Source organism: Ursus arctos, unplaced genomic scaffold (genome assembly GCF_023065955.2).
Source record: "Ursus arctos isolate Adak ecotype North America unplaced genomic scaffold, UrsArc2.0 scaffold_23, whole genome shotgun sequence".
NCBI lineage: Eukaryota > Metazoa > Chordata > Mammalia > Carnivora > Ursidae > Ursus > Ursus arctos.
In genome coordinates, this window is record NW_026622908.1 from 31,220,822 (window position 1) to 31,238,803 (window position 17,982).

The window sequence follows — 17,982 nt, forward strand, 5'->3', positions numbered from 1 at the left end:
GAAAAAGGGCTGGAGTTGGAAGTGATGGGGACAGGGGTGTGTGCACAGACCATGCAAGGCCTCACAGGCCATCTTGAAGGTCAGGTCTTTACCCTATGAGGAAAGCAGCAGAGATGGGACACTTTGGGGCCCAGAGAGACTTCTCTTCCATAGACAGCAGAACAGGGAAGGCATTCCTGTCAGAGGTGACTCATATCTTGAGTTGTGGAGAATGAGTAAGAAGAAGCCAACTGGGGAAGGAGAAGGAGGGAGTGAGGTGCAAATTCCCTGGAGAGGGCCCAACAGCAGTAAAACACCGAGGACCTTCCATGGCGTGGTCCCACCCAGGACTAGCCCCGAAGGTGCTCAAAAATGGCAGACGAGAGTGTCCATGAAGACAGAGGGCTTGAGGTCCCAGGCTGGGCTGCCAGCCTCAAGCCGAGAGAGGCATGGCCAGACATGGGTTGCAGGTGGCTGGCTGTAGCAGCGTGAGGAGGATGGATTTGAAGGAGGCCTCGGGTGCAGACAAGATCTTTGAGACCACGGCCGGCATGGGCAGTAATGGGGGCAAGCATCGGCGAGTCGGAGGTGCGTGCAGGGCAGTCCAAGTGGGACCGTCCAGTGAGCAGTGGGATGGGTGCGCCGGGGGCCCGAAAGGTGGGACTCGAGGCGCCTCCCGGGGGCGGCTGCTGACCACTCCCAACAAACGAGTTGGTCCAGAAGGAGGGAAGAGGAAGAAGAAAGCGAGCAGGTCTCTGGGGTACGACGAGGAATGGGACTGGGGCTGGCCGGGGGAGGAGAAGGGTGGGAGCGGGAGGACCACGCAGACGCGGAGCGGCCGCCGGGAGAGCAGCCCCGCGCCGGCTGGGCGGGCCCGGCATTGGCCTCGGCGGCCTCCCCGCGGGGTGCAGGCGGAGCCCGAAGGCGCACGGCGCCGGGGGCGGGGGTGGAACAGCCGACCCCCGCCGCGGACTTCCCGCAGCTCCCGGGGCTGCTTCGGCCGAAGCCGCCGAGGACAGCTGGGCACCGCGCGGCCCCGGACGTCTCCTGCAGCCCGGCGGCCACCCCGACCACCCCGCCCCCGGCACCCCCAGGCTCCCCGCGTGCCCAGGCCGCGCCTCCCCGAGCCGCGCCTCCCCACCGCCGGGACCTGGCGACGTCACTGCGGCTCTGACGCGCGCTAATGGAGGCACGGGGCGGAGGCGGCGTGGCGCGGGTGTCCCCCGGGGAGGTCCCGGTCCTTGCAGCCCGCGGCCGTGTCCTTGGCCCTCCTCCAGGGGAACCTCGATTTTTCCAATCTCAGGAAGGCCGGCTGTCCTTCGGCTACTGATAAGGACGCGACCGCATGGTAAAAGATTTTAACAATGCCCGGAAAGAAATAGCCGGACCCAAGAAAGAGACTAATAATAGCAGCCCGCTAGAGTTCTGCTCGTGTGCTCAGCGCTCTTAAGAACAATAATAACGACAACAACCGTAAGAGCCACCATTTATTGAGCGCTTACTCTGTGCCACGCACTGTGTTAAGCGTTTTGCAGGCAACAACCCTCAGAGGTAAGTACCGTTATTATCCCTCTTTTAAGGAAACCGGGGCACAGAGAGGTTAAGTAATTTGCTCCAGGCACACAGCTAGCTGATGTCAGTGCCAGAATTCCAACCCAGGCTGTCTGATCCCACGTAATCCTCATGTCAACCCATAAGGTCGGGATCGTTCTCTCCATCTTAAAGATGAGGAAACTAAGGCACATGGAAATTTAAGTACCTTGCCCAAGGTCACCTAGCTGGAAAATGGATGAGGCAGAAAGCGAACCCAGGGCTTCTCTGTTCGCAGAACCCGCGGTCTTGGCCATAGGCGATGCCACTTCCAAACCGCTTCCGACAGCCCAGCAGGCTTTGGCCCCGGGTCCCAAGAGGCGCAGCCTCTGCGGGGTTTGGGCGGGTGCCCGCGGCCTCCGATCCCCGGGTGAATCGGATGTTTCCGAGCATCGTCTCAGCTAAGCCCGCAGGCGTCTGATAGGGACGCGTCTCCCGGAATCCGGTCGGGACCCGGCAGCGCGGTCCTCAGAAGGGATGGAGCCGGGGCCGAGGCAGCGGGAGGGATCCCTGGTCCCACCTGCAGAGCGACAGGGCTGACGGCTTGCTCTGCGCGGCCGGCAGAGGGCGCTGTCGCACGCGCCTCGGGTCCCATGGTCACCCGGCGCCGGCAGCCTCGGCCTGCGGGGACGCTTGGACTCAGAACCCCCTAAGTGGGAACCCTTCTTGCCTGGCGACTGGCACCCCTCTGGCCCCTCATCTCAGCCTTGGGCCTGCTTTTCCTGATTACTCTCCCCCATTTTCTGTGGTCCAGCCATCCCACCATGTGCCTTCAAGTCTTCCCCAGTCCCTGACCCGCTGATCTGGTCACCTCTTGCTGAAAGGCAAGAACACCGATTCCATTCCATTAAAAGGCTCAGGTGTTCGCAAGTCAACCTCGTAAGTCTCCCCTTCTCACGGGCCCTTTGGTGATGTAAAATGGGGATAAATCATTGACTTGGAATAGATAACGAATTTTCTTCTCCAAAACTGGAGGAGGGGCTTGTTTAAGGAAGGAGCAGATTGGTGGAAAGGATCTATTTTTAATAGCTACAGTGTCTTAAGAGCCTGTTTTGTGCTGAGCCCTTTCTGTGTCTTGACTCCTTAATCCTCACAACAGCCCTGGGAGGAGTGCCGCATTATTCTCCCTTTGATAGAAGAGGCCACAAGACTGGTAAATGGGCATCCACTAGGAGGATCTAACTTTAAAGCCATGTTCCCATCACCAGAATGTACCCGCTGGTCCAACTGAGTGGAAGAGGTAAGCAACAAACCCAGCAGAAACAAACCAAGATCCACCCTCAGAGTGCTTGGAAATACCACATGTGAATTAGGGGCTTCAGTGGCTCTCCGAGCCCAGTTCAGGACTCAAATGTCTGCAAAAGAAAAAGAAAACCTAAAGGTGGGGTGAGCGGGGAGAATAGGAATAAGGCTTGTGGCTTTTGCTTGGAAGAGCATCCAGAGAGGCTCACTCACTTTCTATGACTGGGCTCTGAGGAAATAAAGGTGGTTCTAGGAAAATCTGAAAAGTATGAGAGGGGGGAAAAAATGTCTTCTGCGGTTTTTTTACTTTAACCAAGCCTCATTTTGCTATTTGTGTTTTATTTTTAAATTAATGTAGCTCTCCCCACCCTTTAAATTGGCATCTAAAGAGCAAAAACAGAAGGAAGGCCAGCTACAAACTTCAAACTTGGTGGGTTTCTCAGGAAGGAGATGCATGACTTGAAGGGGAAATGAAGATGGAATGAGGTGCTTTCAACTTTTGAAAGACAGACTTTCCACAAGGAATTTAGATCATAAGCCCTTAGAACGGGAGCTTTGTCTGGGTTTGGGCTCTGTATAGTGTCTAGAATCGGTGAGTGCCCAAGAAACGTGGAAAACGAATCACGCTTTTGGTGTGTGTCTGCATCATCTAACCTTCTGGGCCACCACTTTGCTTATGATTTTAGAGTGTGGCTTCTAGGGGATTTTCCTGTGCCCTGGGTCTTAGTCACACACCCTCCCTCAGACCCCTTACTTTCCCAGAAGTTCGCTCTGGGAATTGAGTCAAGGTGAAGCAGTTGTTATTGATGATGATGTCACTAGGCTTGGTTAAACAGAATGACTGCTCAGCTCTGGAATCACTCAACTGGAGGCCTTTCCAAACAGGGAAACTGAGGCAGAAGGGAACCTCAGGAGACTTGTCACATCACAGTTCTGATGCTCTTGCCCTATGTCTTTGAACTTGAACGACCCTCCCCCCCCCCTTGCCCAACACAAAAGAGCCCTGGGCATCCCAGGCGACCTCTTGCAAAATTCTTGGACTTCTCTGACCTTACTACCTCTCTCTGCTCCTTCCCTCATTTTTTCAGGGCGTTCATTCTACAAACATGCATTGACAGCCCACTATGCGTAAGTGCTCTGGGTACAGCAGGGAACGTAACATGAGCTCGCGAGCTCACTTTCTCCAGTTCCTACCCAGCTCCTGACCTCATGGCTCCAATTTTCATGCCTGAAGAGCGCTACAATAGTCAATGACTCGCTTCTCCAGGCGGGGACGATTGCTCAGATGTATCCAACATTTTGGATAGCTCCTGGCAGCTCCAGGAGACCACGCCCTGTGACCCCAGGATACAACCTTGGTGACATCCAAGAGGCAGGAGGTTTGGGCCCTGAGATATACCCTCAAAAGCAGGGTCTGGAAAGGCACTTGCCCATACTCCTTCCTACCCTTTCCTAGCTGGCACGCCTTCAGTTCATACGATCGTTGGCTACCTTAATACCTTGGGCCATATTTATGGCCGAAGCACCATTTGCAGCAACAACAAAAATCCCATAGTGTCACCATACCCCACTGTTCAAAGGAAAATGTTGGCTTAAACAAACAACAGTGACTGGCTGGCAAGTGGGTATGTCGGCTAATGCTGAGTCTTTCAGGTCATTTTCTTATTGAACCTTGGGATTGAGTGACTCAAAATAATGAGGGGAAGGAAGAACACTAGCCCTGTTTTAGCTTTCCAGATTATTCAGATGGTACAGATTTTCAACATCATCAACACCCTAGTGAAGACAGAATGCTTAAGGTATACATTGTCAGTTTTTGTCTTTTTGGAAAATCCATTAATACTCAATGACTTAGTCTTCACCCATTCCAAGAAAAAAAAAAGAGAGAGAGAGAGAGTGTGTTGAACCGCAGGATTCAGATGATGTCCCTGGAAATCCCTTTAGAGAGTAGATTCCAAATCTTATTCGTTCTTCTTGAATTTCTCACCGCCCCCCCCCAAGACTGCCCCATCTCTGCTGGGGACCTACAGCATCATTTTCTCTCCCCTTGAGGAAGGCAGAGGCCCAGAGACCAGGAGAATGAGGGAGTAGTGAGGAAAACTTTTCCCTTACCTGAGTTGCAGAGCCACTTGAATCTAGAGAATTGTTATATTTGTGCTGTGTCTGTGTGAGTTCGTGGTTGTGCGTTCTCTGGCTGATGTCCAAAATCTCCATAACACAGTGGCCTGAGACACTCTAAAAAGAAGGCCTGTCTGTGAAGGACGTGTGTCCACCCACCAAGAAGTTCTTGGTGGTCATTGTCTGCATGTCCAGCAGCTGGGGTGAAGAGCTTTGGAACCACTGAACATTCCTGCTGGGATCTTTCCAAGCCCTTTTGGGAACCGGCAGCAGCGCTTGTCTGGGGAAATTAGTTTTGCACTTTCAGAGTGAGAAATTCCTCAGGGGGCATTCTTGTACTTGGGAAGAGAAATCAAACCCAGCTCATTCTTTTACGGCCCATGCCATTAATAAAGCAGACCGAGTCCAATTCAGTTGGTCCAGCCTGGGGCCGTGGGGAGGGGGCCGAAGCAGTGGAGTTCAAGCGCATTTCACCTGTGGCTAAGGCCCTCCCCGGACTGGCGCAAGCTTGAGGTTTCAGGGGATCGTGTTACCAGCGTGTAAACACCGTGAGTGACAGCCAACGCTCCCATTCGACCACAGAGGATCTCAAACCCTTCCTATCTTCCTAGAGACCCTGGCGGCCCGGCCGGCTGCTTGCTGTCTGATGCAACAGTTTGCAACGCTCGGTTCTGGGAGCCGAGCCTGCCGCGGGGCGCTGGGCGCCCTGCCGACGCGCATGCGCGGGCTGCGGCCCCGCCGCGCCGGGCGGGGGAGAAGCTTTTCACCAGATGTGCGGGGCGGGGCGGGGCGAGGCGGGGGGGAGGGGCCGGCGCGGGCAGGGGCGGGGCGCGGGCGGGCAGGGAGACCTTTGGCAGCTCGCGCCGGAGATCTGAGCTTAATTAAACTTCTCCCGAGGCATTGGCTGACTGATTGACCCAGTGATCCAAAAAAATCAGAGAGGCCTGAATCGCCCTAAACGCGACGGGAGAAAGAAGTTGGGGAGTTGGCTTTCGGTTTCCAGAGCTGGGCCTTTGGATTCTGCCTGCCTTCCCCGGAGCCCCGCAAGCCACAAAGCTATCAGGGTTCCAAGACCTCATTAGGGGCCTCGCTAGTCTGTGCCCTCCTACCGATTTCTCAAAAAGGGAACAACAGTGGTGGGGGGGGGGGGGGAGGCAACGTTCTGATAACGTCGTGATCCATATCTTCCTGGCTTATTTCTCCACCCATGTGCCTTAGACGGTTTTATTAACAGAAAGCATCATAGATTATTTTCCAGTTTTTTCAGCCATTCAGGTATTGCCTGCATGGTTTTCTTCCATCCCCACATTCCATCTATATTATATATTTTTAATTGACTTCTTTTATTAACTCTCCTTATTCTCTAAATTAACTTTAAATCGATTCCCTTTTTCTACATAGCCTTGCCCTAAGCAATAACATTAGCGAAACCACAGTTTGATATGTTAGTCATATATTTTAATACACTTGAAAATAAATTCAGAACTATTCAAATAAAAAATGTATGTTAGCTAAAAGTTTCTTGCCTACTGCATTTGGAGAAAAACTCCAGAGGTAATAAAAAATAGCTAACATATGTTGAGTGATTGCCAATGTCCCAGGCACTGAACTAAGCACTTTATTCTACCGCCTTATGACACCTTAGAAGTGGTGCTGTGGGAAGGTTTGGGTCCTGATATATACCCTTTCATTTTGCAAAGGGAAAATGCGAGGCACAGAGAAGCGAAATACCTTGCCGAAGATCACAGAGCCAGGATGCAAATCCTTACTAGGCTCGCCTAGAGCCTGTACTGCTGGCCTCTCCAAAACAGCTAAGTTACCACTGGAGATCACCCAGGTGGTTAGTGTAGTCTGGATTTGAACCTAACTCGGTCTGACTCCAGAACTGAGCTTTTAATTGCTGTGTGGAACTCTTTCCTATTTTCCCAGATCTCACCTCATACAGCCTTTTTAAATCTGTCTGCCTCCTTTGGAATTCAAAAGGTGCTTCCAAGTTCTTTCTTTCCTCACCCCCTACATCTCCACCTCTCCCTCCCCCTGGGTAGGTAGGACAGAGGTTCTCTTTCAGTGGTTTCCTTCTCTCCTCTGAACTAAAAGCAACCCATAAATCTCTCATGATATCCATAAGAATCCCTACTTTAAAGGTCCTATCCACTCTTCTCCACTGACCATGGAAATTCCACCTACCAGCATCGTGAAACTACATTTCCCAGACTGCTATTCTCACCGGGAAAGAGAACAAAAATCCTATGTCAAACCATGTGGCTCCTATTTTGGGGTTGGAAAATCTGGTCACTAGCTTGGATAAAGATTGGTATGCCCATAGACTAATTCTTCTGGCCCCAGGCAGACGAATTTCCCAGGCCTCAGTGATGGGGGGCTGGGATGGGGGCAAGTTATTTCAGAAACAAAACCTTCAATTAGAGGCATAAATGAAGACTTGGCATGAGACTTCTAAAAGATGGCTGACCCCTGCCCAGGAGGTATATTTTCTTTCTGCAACTGCCCTTACCACCACCACCCCTTCCCTCTCTTCACTTCCTCTTCCTTCCCCTTCTTCCAGATTCTTCTTTTAATTGTACCATTGTGCCACTCCCTTGTCTCCCCCTCAACCCCCATGCCCACACCCACTCTTTAACTGTTTAGTATAAAATCCAGCCCACCAGACTGAGGTTTTCTTCGACCCAAATGTTATTTTCAGAAGGAGCCATTGAGGTTGGGGTGTAATTGCAGCGTTGGGCCTCTGCAAGCCAAGCTGAAAATAATCAGTGAGGCAGATGGGGTGGGAAGAGAGTGTGGTGGCCACTTCCACCAAAGAGCGAGAGAAACCCAATGGAGTGAGTCAGAGAGGGGCGAGTGCCAGGCTGGTCTGCTGGGCTTACAGCCGGGAGTTCAGTTAAGGGGAAACTGCCCAAAGTTTTGGGACCTTTGACTGAGGCCTGATCCAAGGTGGTTCCTGGCTGCACATCACAAGTCCATATATCTTATGACAGCCGCTAAGCTTCTCTTGCTCTCCTTCAGTTGGGCCATAGCAACCAGCAGGCCAGATGGGAACTTAACCATCCGGTTGGCTCAGCAGTCTCTAGAGCGGGATTTCTCAGCGTCAGCACTACTGGCCTGTGGGGCTGCATAAGTCTCAGTGGTGGGGGGCTGTCTGGTGCACTGTAGGGGTGTTTAGCAAGATCCCTGGCCTCTACCCTCTAGATGCCAGTAAAACACACACACACACACACACACACACACACACACACACACACACGAGTCATGACTATCAAAAATGTCTCTAGACCCACCAAATGTCCTTGGGAGGCAAAAATTGCCCCTGGTTGAGAACCACTGGTCTAGAGGGATCCAGGTCTATAACAGGATCACACCACCTGGCCTCAGGGTGGCCTCGTTGCCTTTCATCACATCTCAGTGGGCCCTGATAAAACCTACTGGCCAACTCCTATTTCCAATGACAACTGTTGAATACTTCGAACCCAGCATGAGTGCCCACGGGTTGCCAGACGCTATTCAAGGTGTTGAGAAGGAAGGGGCAAACAGACAGACATGGCCCCTGTCTTCATGGATCTGACAGGCTGAGTCAGGGAAGGCAGACATTAAACAGCCCTGAGCGAGAGGCCAGTGAAGAGAAGAAATGGCATACTGTTAGAACATCCAAGAAGGTTTGTCACCTGGGGGGGGAGGGGTGGTCAAGAAGGTCTCTTGGGAGGAATGAGGAATTAGCCAGTTGGAGATCTGAGGGTGAGGGAATGTTTTGCCGAGTAGGGACAGAGTCTTCAGAAGCCCTGAGTTAAGAGAGAATGTTGTGTATCCAAGGATCCCAAAGAAGCCTGTCCTGAACCAGGCTTCAGACGGTGGGAAGTCGTCGTCTCCTCTCACCCCCGAACTTGCTTCTCCTGTACTCCTTCTCCAGATTTCTAGTAGGAGCATATAAACTTAGGATCATGTTTAACCATATTTAACCCCCTCTCCTTGTTCCAGCTCAACCCCCTCAGTCACCCAGCTACCGAGTTCTGTCAGTCCTACCCCCAGACTCCCTGTCATCTAGCTCCTTGTCTCCATTCCCAGCACCACAACCCCGAGGCAGGCTCTCCTCATTACTCAGCCGAATTGGTGAAATAGCTTCCTTACGAGTCATCCTCCAGTCTCTACCTCAGAGAGAGACAGAGACAAAGCCCACATCTCTGCCGGGTTAGAAAACCCCGCATGGCTTCCAGAAGCCTGTCAGCCAGGCTGCTTCCTCCCGTGACTTTCGTGACTTTCGGGTGCTGTTCGTTCCCTGCACCCAGCATACCTCCCTCCCACTCCCCCGCCGCACCAGACCACTAGCCACACCCCGTGCGCCCCCACAGCTCGGCCAGTTTGCCGGTCCCTTTGTGGGAATCGTCCTTCCCCAGCCAAAATCATTTGGGGAATTCCCACCTATCCTTTGAGACCCAGACAAAATGAACTCATTATACTCTCCGATCCCTTCTTAGAAGCCTTCTCTTAATTCTTCCCTCTGTTTTCGTTGGGATTTATATATAGCTGCCAGTTTACCATTTGTCACGTTGACCCATAGTTATCTGTTGAAAGACGTCCCTTCCCCCACCCGGACTCAGAGGGCCTCCTAGGCGGGTCATGCAGTGTTCACTGCTGGTTGACTACCCAACACCCCTTCTCTCCCTTCCTACAAGAAGCCAAAGAAATGCAAGGCACCGTGTGTTATTCAGCGTACAAGCTAAGCAGCCATAACGAACAGACCTGGAGTCCAGAGGCTCATGCAAGCCCATGCGCTTCTGAGGAAGCTGACCCCAAGCCCAGTTCCCGGGGTCCGCCCACCGCCCTTTCCAAGAATTGGTTCAAGAACTTGGGCCTAAACTAACCAGTGTGCAGTAGAGGCTTTTCTGGCTCCCCAATATCAACAGTCCCCTTCTTTAATAACAGAACTCCTGATTTTTGGCCAAGCAATGGCTGCCTCGTAAGAGCTACTTTTTGCAGCCTCCCTTGTAGCTTGATGGCGCCTTGAGTTTAAGGTCTCACCACAGACTGTGGGCAGACATGATTGTCCCGCCTCTAAGCTGTGCTCTCAAAAGGATGGTGTGTGTGCTTCCCCGACCCTTCCCCAGCACTTCCCCCTGACTAGGAGATGATAGAAATTAAAGGAGTCTCCCTGGACCTAGGGAGGGAAACCACATTTGGAGGATGGCGGAGCCCTTCTCTCAGTCTTGGATGACTTTTCTCTGAACTCTTATAGGATAGAAAAGTGACATAAATTTCTATTTTGCTTACTCTTCTGTATTTGGACTCTCTTTGTGAAAGTGACTTTTCCCGTGCTCTGCAAAGTACACAGTGCCTGGCTTCCCCGGGCCTCGGGGACTGGTTGAAGACTAGGCCTGGGAATTAGTTAGGGCCAGTGAGACACAAGGCAAGGTTTGATTGGGGGTTTCTGGGAAAGAGCTCTCTTGTGGTTACAAGGCAGCATCATGGAGCAACCTTCTCTCTCTTCCTCTGGACATTGCTGGGCCTGGAACGATGGTGGTCCTCTTAATACCAGCCTGAAAATGGGGCTACACAGGAGGGGAGAGCTGAGAGAATGACAGGAAAATGGAGTCAGAGTTTCTGGACTAAACTACCCTGAGCCTACTATCTTAGTTGGCTGGGCTTGCCATAACAGAATATCAGACTCGGGGGCTTGAACAACAGAGATTTGTTTTCTCACAGTTCTGGAAGCTGGAAGTCCAGGATCAAGGTCCATCAGGGGCGGTTTCTGGTGAGGCCTGTCTTCCTGGCTTGTAGACAGCCAACCTTCTCGCCGCATCCTCCGTCTCTGAGCTCTGTGTGTATGTGAGGAGAAAGCGAGTGCCGCTGTCTCTTCCTTCTCTTCCAAGGACACTAGTTCTGTTTGGATTTGGCTCCACCCTTGTTACCTTATTGAACCTCCCCTACCTCCTTAAATGCCCTGTCTCCACATTCAGTCACACTGAGGGTTAAGGCTTCAACGTATCCAATTTGGGGGTTGGGGGCACCGTTCAGTGCGTAACACCTACCCTGCCTCTAGGCCTCCGGTTAGGGGAGCCAACGAATGTCCTTTTGTCTAAGCCAGCTTGGGTTGGTTTTCTGTCACATCTTACCCTTCGGGGTCTCACTCTTCTTCCCATCCCTGCTAGGCCTCACACCGGAGTCAATAAACACTTGTGGAATGAATTCCCATGTTATTTTTCTTCTCTTAACCTGTAATGACTATGCCCCAGAGAAGCTATAAGTATTTCTCTTTCTCTCTGCCCCAGCCGAAACACCTAAAGTACTCACGTGGACCTCATCTCTAGCAAATTCTTCTCAGAAACACCCCCCCACACACTAGCTACTTATACAGGGAGCTGAGGGTTCAGCTACAAAATGAGAAAGTTGAATTAGATGCATCTAGCACATTGTCCTGCTCTCCCATGGCTCTGCCTGAGGCCCATTCTGAAGGAGTCATTCTGTGCTCAGACTGAAGCCCGGCCTAGAACTAACCATGTACAGTCTACTGCGAGGTCCCCCTGGGCTCCTGCCCCAATTCCCTGTGGTCCCTCAGGAGGCCCCCCTCCAGCACTAACAGTCTAGGGTTCTGTTCAATGTCTTTTCAAGCTCTGAAGGCCCACGATACGATAATATTATGCACAACCCAAGAAGTTTTTGATTGGCTACTAGACCTCTGGCCCCAAGCACGAAAGATAAAGGCCTAGGGAGGGCCTGGACCATCACAATGTTGTCCTTCCAGATGAGAACAGAAACACTGGCAGGCAGCGGGGAGGTGGCCTTGCAATACTCAGACATTCGGTAGGTCCCGAGGCAAGGACACTATTCTTGTGCCCATTGCCCAACCCTCCAGACTGCCATTAGTGCTGCTCAAAATGGGAGTGCAGGCCAGTTCCAGGCAGAACATCTCCTCCTTCCAGCCATGAGAACTCCATGAGACCAGGGAAAGAGCTGTCCTGTTACTCAGCCCCCTGGAATGTGGGAGACTTAGATCTCCCGGAAAATGGCCAGTAATGGACCCTGGTAGCCAGGACCTTAAGGGTCCAGATGTGCTCCCTCCCGAGTTTGCAATGACTCCCAAGTGCTCCTTCCCATGCTTTTTGAAGTTGCCATTTATAGGACACTCAGTAAGAGCTGAGCCCTGTGTTCAGCACTCTACCCGCATTAGCTTATTTTATCCACACAGCCACTCTGCAGGGATGTATTGTTGCTGGTCCCATTTCCTAGATAAGCAGACTGAGGCTGAGAGAGGTGAAATGACTTGCTTGGAGCCTATAAGCCACAGAGCTGGATCTGACCAAAGATTCTTAACCAGAGTGTTTGGTGGGAGACTCTTGGCAGCATCTTCTCTGGTTTTCTAAGTTGGGCAGGCAAGGGAGAAGGGCACGGTGGGACCCAAGCCCTGTGAGGGCAGCGCTGATGGGGAAGGAGTTAGGACCAGAGGGAAAGGCAGTCACTGGAGTAAAGGACAAGGTGGATCCAGGCAGTCCCAGTCAGATATAAGGAGGGTGGCCGGCTCCAGTGGACCCAACCAGTAGCAAGCAGAGGTCCTCTTCATAAAGGGGGAGTATGGTCATCAGCCTCAGGAACCTGTCCTCCTGCTACCCAGCAGGAGCCCTGCAGCAGGTTGAAGATGGCCACAGGAGCAGGACATCACCTTGGAAAGGTCTGTGTCCTGCTCGTTCGTTTTTTGTTTGCTATCACATCTGTTCCTTACCTTTCTCTGTTCTGCTCAACATCTCAGAGGGCAAATGACACACCCCAGACTCCCCTGCCAACTGGCTGCTGACTAGGTTCACCCAGGGAAAGGTGAGGGAGGAAGGGGTGGGGCAGGAAGAGGAGAGAAGTCTGGGTGTTTCTCCGGACCCCCAGCTTCAGGCAGCACCTCTGGCCACAGCCTCGTCCTTGGCCCCAGCTCCCAGTGGGCAGCCCCAGCCCTGGGCTCTCTACCAACCCCTCCTCCCTTTGAGTTTCCGGCTTCAGAGGTTGTGGCAGCTCCCCACGGCCGCTAATGCGCTTGCCTGCCCACTCCCACACCCCCTTTCCGCCCTTGCAGCCATTCCTGCTCCCGCCTGGACCTCGCCCAGACCAGGTCCTCACCTCGTGCCCCGGCTGTGGATGGGGCAGTCTCCCTGGGCACAGCAGCAGGGTCTTGGTGGCTGGGCCACTATAACAGAAGACCACAGACTGGGTGGCTCCATAAACAGAAATTTATTTCTCACAGTTCCGGAGGCCTGACGTCCAAGGTCAGGGTGCCAATATGGGTCAGGTTCTGGCAAAAGCCCTCTTTCGAGTCACACCCTGCCAACTTCTGGTCGTGTCCACATGTGAGGGAAGGGCCAAGGAGTTCCATGGGGTCTCCTTTATAGGGGCACTAATCCCATTCAAAAGGTTTCACCCTCATGACCTGACCATCTCCCAAAGGCCCAACTTCTAGCCCCATAATATTGGGCATTAGGATTTCCACACATGAATTTGAGGGCTAGGGGACACAAACATTCAGTCCATAGCAGGCAAGCAACTCCTGAGCATGAGGGGGAGTCGAAGCCTATCCTGGAAACCAGGTCACCAGGGTGCCCCTCGGGTGCCAGGTTAGCTGCCCATGAGCAGAACTGAACAGCCCCCAGCAGGACCCCACGGATCCCAGAACAGCAGCCCTGGAACCGACAGGGTCTGAGTAAGCAGAATGTCTTCCTGCCCAGCAAGATCCATTCTACCCCTCATGTCTTCCCAGCCTCAATACGGCCTCACGTGGGCCACTGCCCCCATGATGACCAAGTCGTTGACCCCTTTGGATTTCAGTGTCCTCATCTGCGTTGTGGGGACACTGGGGTCAGTGCCTGGGAGCCACGTTCATCGTTGTTGTGAAGAACGGCCTGGATAGCGCTAGAAGAATCCATGACCTATCTGTGAGGATCTTTGGAGAGCAGCTGCAGAAGAGATACCATCACAGTCAGTACCCTGTCAAACGGGAAAGCAGCAGGATTTCGGGTGGTGCATCAAGGGGCCACCTGCTGGTCTCCCCGCCCAAAGGACTGGCACCTCAGACTCGACCACAGTTCTCCCTCCGGCTGCTCCTCGGTTGTGCGAGCTGACGCAGTCCTGAATAAAGGAACACTCCATGCCTAAGCAGGGCCTGGAGGTCGTCTGGGCCTCCCCTGCCGCTCCAGAGTGAAGACTGGGCCCCTGAATGGGGCTGGGGGTGGGAGACGCAAAGGGCCACGCAAGTATCGGATGCTGCCCCTGGGCATTTGCCACGTGCCAGGCTCTAGGCACTCACCATGCGCTCTCGGGCTTACTCCTCCGGCCACTAGACGAGGGGGTGGGTGTCTGTTACCACGATCAACACAAACATCCCCATGCGATAAAGGCACTGAGCCTCAGAAAGGCTAAGAAAGCCGCCCAAGATCACATAGCCAGAAAGTGGCAGAGCCAGAATTTCAACCAACTTTATCTGATAGAAGCCTCCAGCCTCCCCAGGATGATTTAATGTGTCTCACTGCCCATGGCTCTGGCATCGAGAGGGCATGGGCCCTGGCGTTCGAGTCAAGAAAGCAGGAGACCCATAGAAATGGACTGCTTACAGAGCCCGCCCATGAGCCGGCGTGGGCCTGCGGGCCTGTTCCACCGCTGGGATGTGTGCCAGACGTTGGAGACCAGGGCAAGGCTGAAAGGATGGTCCACTAGGAGGTTGCCTGGGCTGGTGCTTGTATGAACACGTGTGTGTGTGTGTGTGTGTGTGTGTGTGTGTGTGTGTGTGTGTACATGCATGTGGACACATCAGCCTAATTTCCACCCAGGCCAGGAGAGACTCTGGAAAGACTGTGCATTTGGCAGGTGAGGAGGGAAGGGCTGGGTGGCTCCCCTGTCATCCCCATCTCAGTTCCCTTGAGGGGAGCCTCTAATATTTTCCTGGAAAGCTGGCCACGGGCCTGGAGCCGCGGGTCTCCACAGTCAAGACGAAAGGACACTGGCAAACTCTTCTCCAAAGTCGGTTCAGACTTCATCGGCCTCTCTGAGCCTCGAAGCTAGAGTGGGGGACTCAGGCCAAGTGAGGACAGGCTGTGTCAGAGCATTTCATCTCCAGATCCCACTGCTTCCTGAAAATCGGCCTGGATGTGACCCCACGCCTTGCTCTGGACTCTGAGCACTGCAGACTGGCTCCCTCGTAATGGCCCCGTGGGACACAGCCCGCTGTGGTGTGAGGAGCACGAACCTTGGGCTCATCTGAATTTCAGCGTGGACCTCAGTCCAGGAGCCGTGAGGCCTGGGGCAGGTGACCCAATCCTTCTGAGCCTCTTTCCTCTTCTGTAAAATGGAGGTAATAACTACCCATGGTAATAGGTGCCGTCAGGGTGACCGCTCCTACCACTTCCCTCTTCCCCTTCTTCCTTCTGGATCTCCTTAACCTCCACCGACCACTTTACCACCTAGCTTCAGGCCCCTCATTTCCCAGCATCCTCCCAGCTGCGGCCCGGCTTCTGAGCTTCGCAGGAGACAGTGGTTTTGCCACCCTTTGCTTGTGGCCTGCCATGGGCCGGCTCCCCGACAGCAAAGGCCTCAGAGCCCTGCGCCTGGGGCCCCACCCTCTTTGTAAACACCAGTTGGGCACCAACTGACCTCAGGAGGGAAGCGCTTCACCGGGACCCTCCTCTTCCAGTCCTGGCTGCTGCTGTATGTTCCCCGGGGGATGAGCCAGGCAAATCTGGCACCCTCGCACCCAGGCCGCCTCCGTCCTGGAAATAGGCTCTTAGAGCCAAACCCTTGGCCGAAGGTGGAAGGAAGTCAAAGTCCCTGAGTGCGGCTTCTCTCCTGCCCTCCACAGTCCCACCTGGGCCATCCCAGGCAGGGCAAGTGCTCTCACACTGAAATAAATGTTTTTTCATGATCCTGATAGACATCCGTGAGGAGGGCTTTCCCATTAACTTCTTGTTTCTTAAAAACAAAGGCAGAAATTAAATATAACAAAATATGAATCATTTTAATTTTGGGCGGTGGGGATGTATGTGTATATTTCATTGTTCTTTGTAACATCTTCTGTATTGTTAAAATTGCTCTCGATAAAGACTTTTTTTAAGATTTTAGTTTTAGGGGCACCTGGGTGGCTCAGTTCATTAAGCATCTGCCTTCGGCTCAGGTCATGACCCCAGGGTCCTAGGATAGAGTCCCGAATCAGGTTCCTTCTCAGCGGGGAGCCTGCTTCTGCCTCTGCCCCTCCCCCTACTGTGCTCTCTCTCACTCTCTAACAAATAAATAAATACAATCTTTAAGACTTTATTTGTAAGTACTGTCTACACCCAGTATGGGGCTCGAACTCACAACCCCAAGATCAAGAGTAGCACGCTCTACTGACCGAGCCAGCCAGGCATCCCGAAATAAATACATTTTTAAGTCAATAAGATTCATACAGGTTTATTGGGGGAAAATTCAGGAAATACCAAAAGGTAGAAAGAGAAAAATAAGAATCACCAGAATCTCTTCTCTGGAACCAGACCATTTATCTATTGGCTTATCTCCTTCTGGTCCTTTCTCTAGCATGTATTCATGTCCTTTTATTCTTTTATTTTTTTTTAAGATTTTATTTATCTATTTGAGAGAAAGAGAGCATGAACGGGGCAGTAGGGGTAGAAGGAGAGGGAGAAGCAGACTCTCCGCTGAGCAGGGATTCTGATGCGGGACTTGATCCCAGGACCCTGGGATCATGACCTGAGCCGAAGGTAGACGCTTAACCAACTGAGCCACCCGGGTGCCCTATTCTTTTTTTTTTTTTTAATTGAAATATGATTGGCATATAATATTGTATTTATTTTAGGTTCATTTTATTCTTTTTACCCAAAAAATGGAATTATATTGTTTAATAACCTTTTTTCCCATTCGCGATATATTTTGAACAGCTTCCCATGCCCTTGGATGTTAATCTTTACTTTAGTGCACTTCTTTTCATTTCAGTTTTTTTCCCATGTAACCATGAGTAAGATATATTTCTTATGATCGGGATCCATATGGATCCCATTAGGATCATACCATTTATACCATTTATTATTTTTTTCTTACCTGAAAAGCAGTACACTTTTGTTGTGGAAAAGTTGGAATATACAGACGAGCAAACAAATGAACACATACAACCCTTGCACCCTCACCCCGCTGAAACAACACTTGCTAACATTTTCGTGTTTAACGTCCTGTCCACGTTTTTAGGTACACAGGTAAATATATAGAAACACACGTTTTATAATAAAATCAGAATCCTATGATTCATATCATTACCTTACATTTTGTTGTTTACTTAACAATACATCTGACATCGATGAGGATTGTTTCAGCTACAAATGACAGAAAACCCAAAGGAACAGTGGCTTAAACATGTGCGTTTCTCTCTCTAGGAACTGATGTCCGGAAGTAAGCAGTCCAGGCTGGTACAGCAGCCCCGTGACCATCAGGGACCCAGGCCCCTTCTACCTGGGGCTCTCCATCGTCAGCACACGCCTTCCACTAGTGACCCAAGACAGCCGACAGAGGAAGAAGCAGCAAAGAAGAGAGAGCCCCATCTCCTCAAAGGATGCTTCCTGGAATTCACATGCATCACGCCTGCTTGTACCCCACTGGCCAGAACTGAGCCCCACGGCCCCCCGGGAAATAGGATTTATCTGAGTAGAGCTTTTATTACTATAGAAAAAGGGGGAAACAGATTTTGGGGGGCTAACTGGCCTCTCTGCCATTTTACAAACATCTTTGCAGGGCATCTAGTTGTATATCCCATTTTTTTCTCTTATTGTTTGGTGAATGTTTGACCACGGCATTAAAAATTCTTCCATTTTTAATGGCTGCTTCATATTCCGTAATATGCAGGTAGCATTACTTACAGATCCAATGCCTTCTTACTTGATATTTGGGTGTTTTGCTCTGACTAAACAAGGCTCTTCTATGGTTAAAACTTGTCGGAGGAAGAGATCCCAACCTTTCCTCTATACCCTGGGGGTGACCACCGAAGATATTTTGCCGAGGAGTCAGGGTAGTATCTGCCTTGAAAGCTGGCTTACGGGTCTG

At 51.9% G+C, this 17,982-nt stretch overlaps 1 long non-coding RNA gene across 1 annotated transcript; it reads left to right on the forward strand.

The window, feature by feature from the left end:
* Positions 1–1,071: 1,071 nt before the first annotated feature.
* LOC130544682 (uncharacterized) lies at positions 1,072–17,402 on the forward strand. Its single transcript, XR_008961149.1, has 3 exons — positions 1,072–1,530; positions 2,669–2,809; positions 17,319–17,402. It is a non-coding gene; the product is annotated as an uncharacterized LOC130544682 (long non-coding RNA).
* Positions 17,403–17,982: the final 580 nt, after the last annotated feature.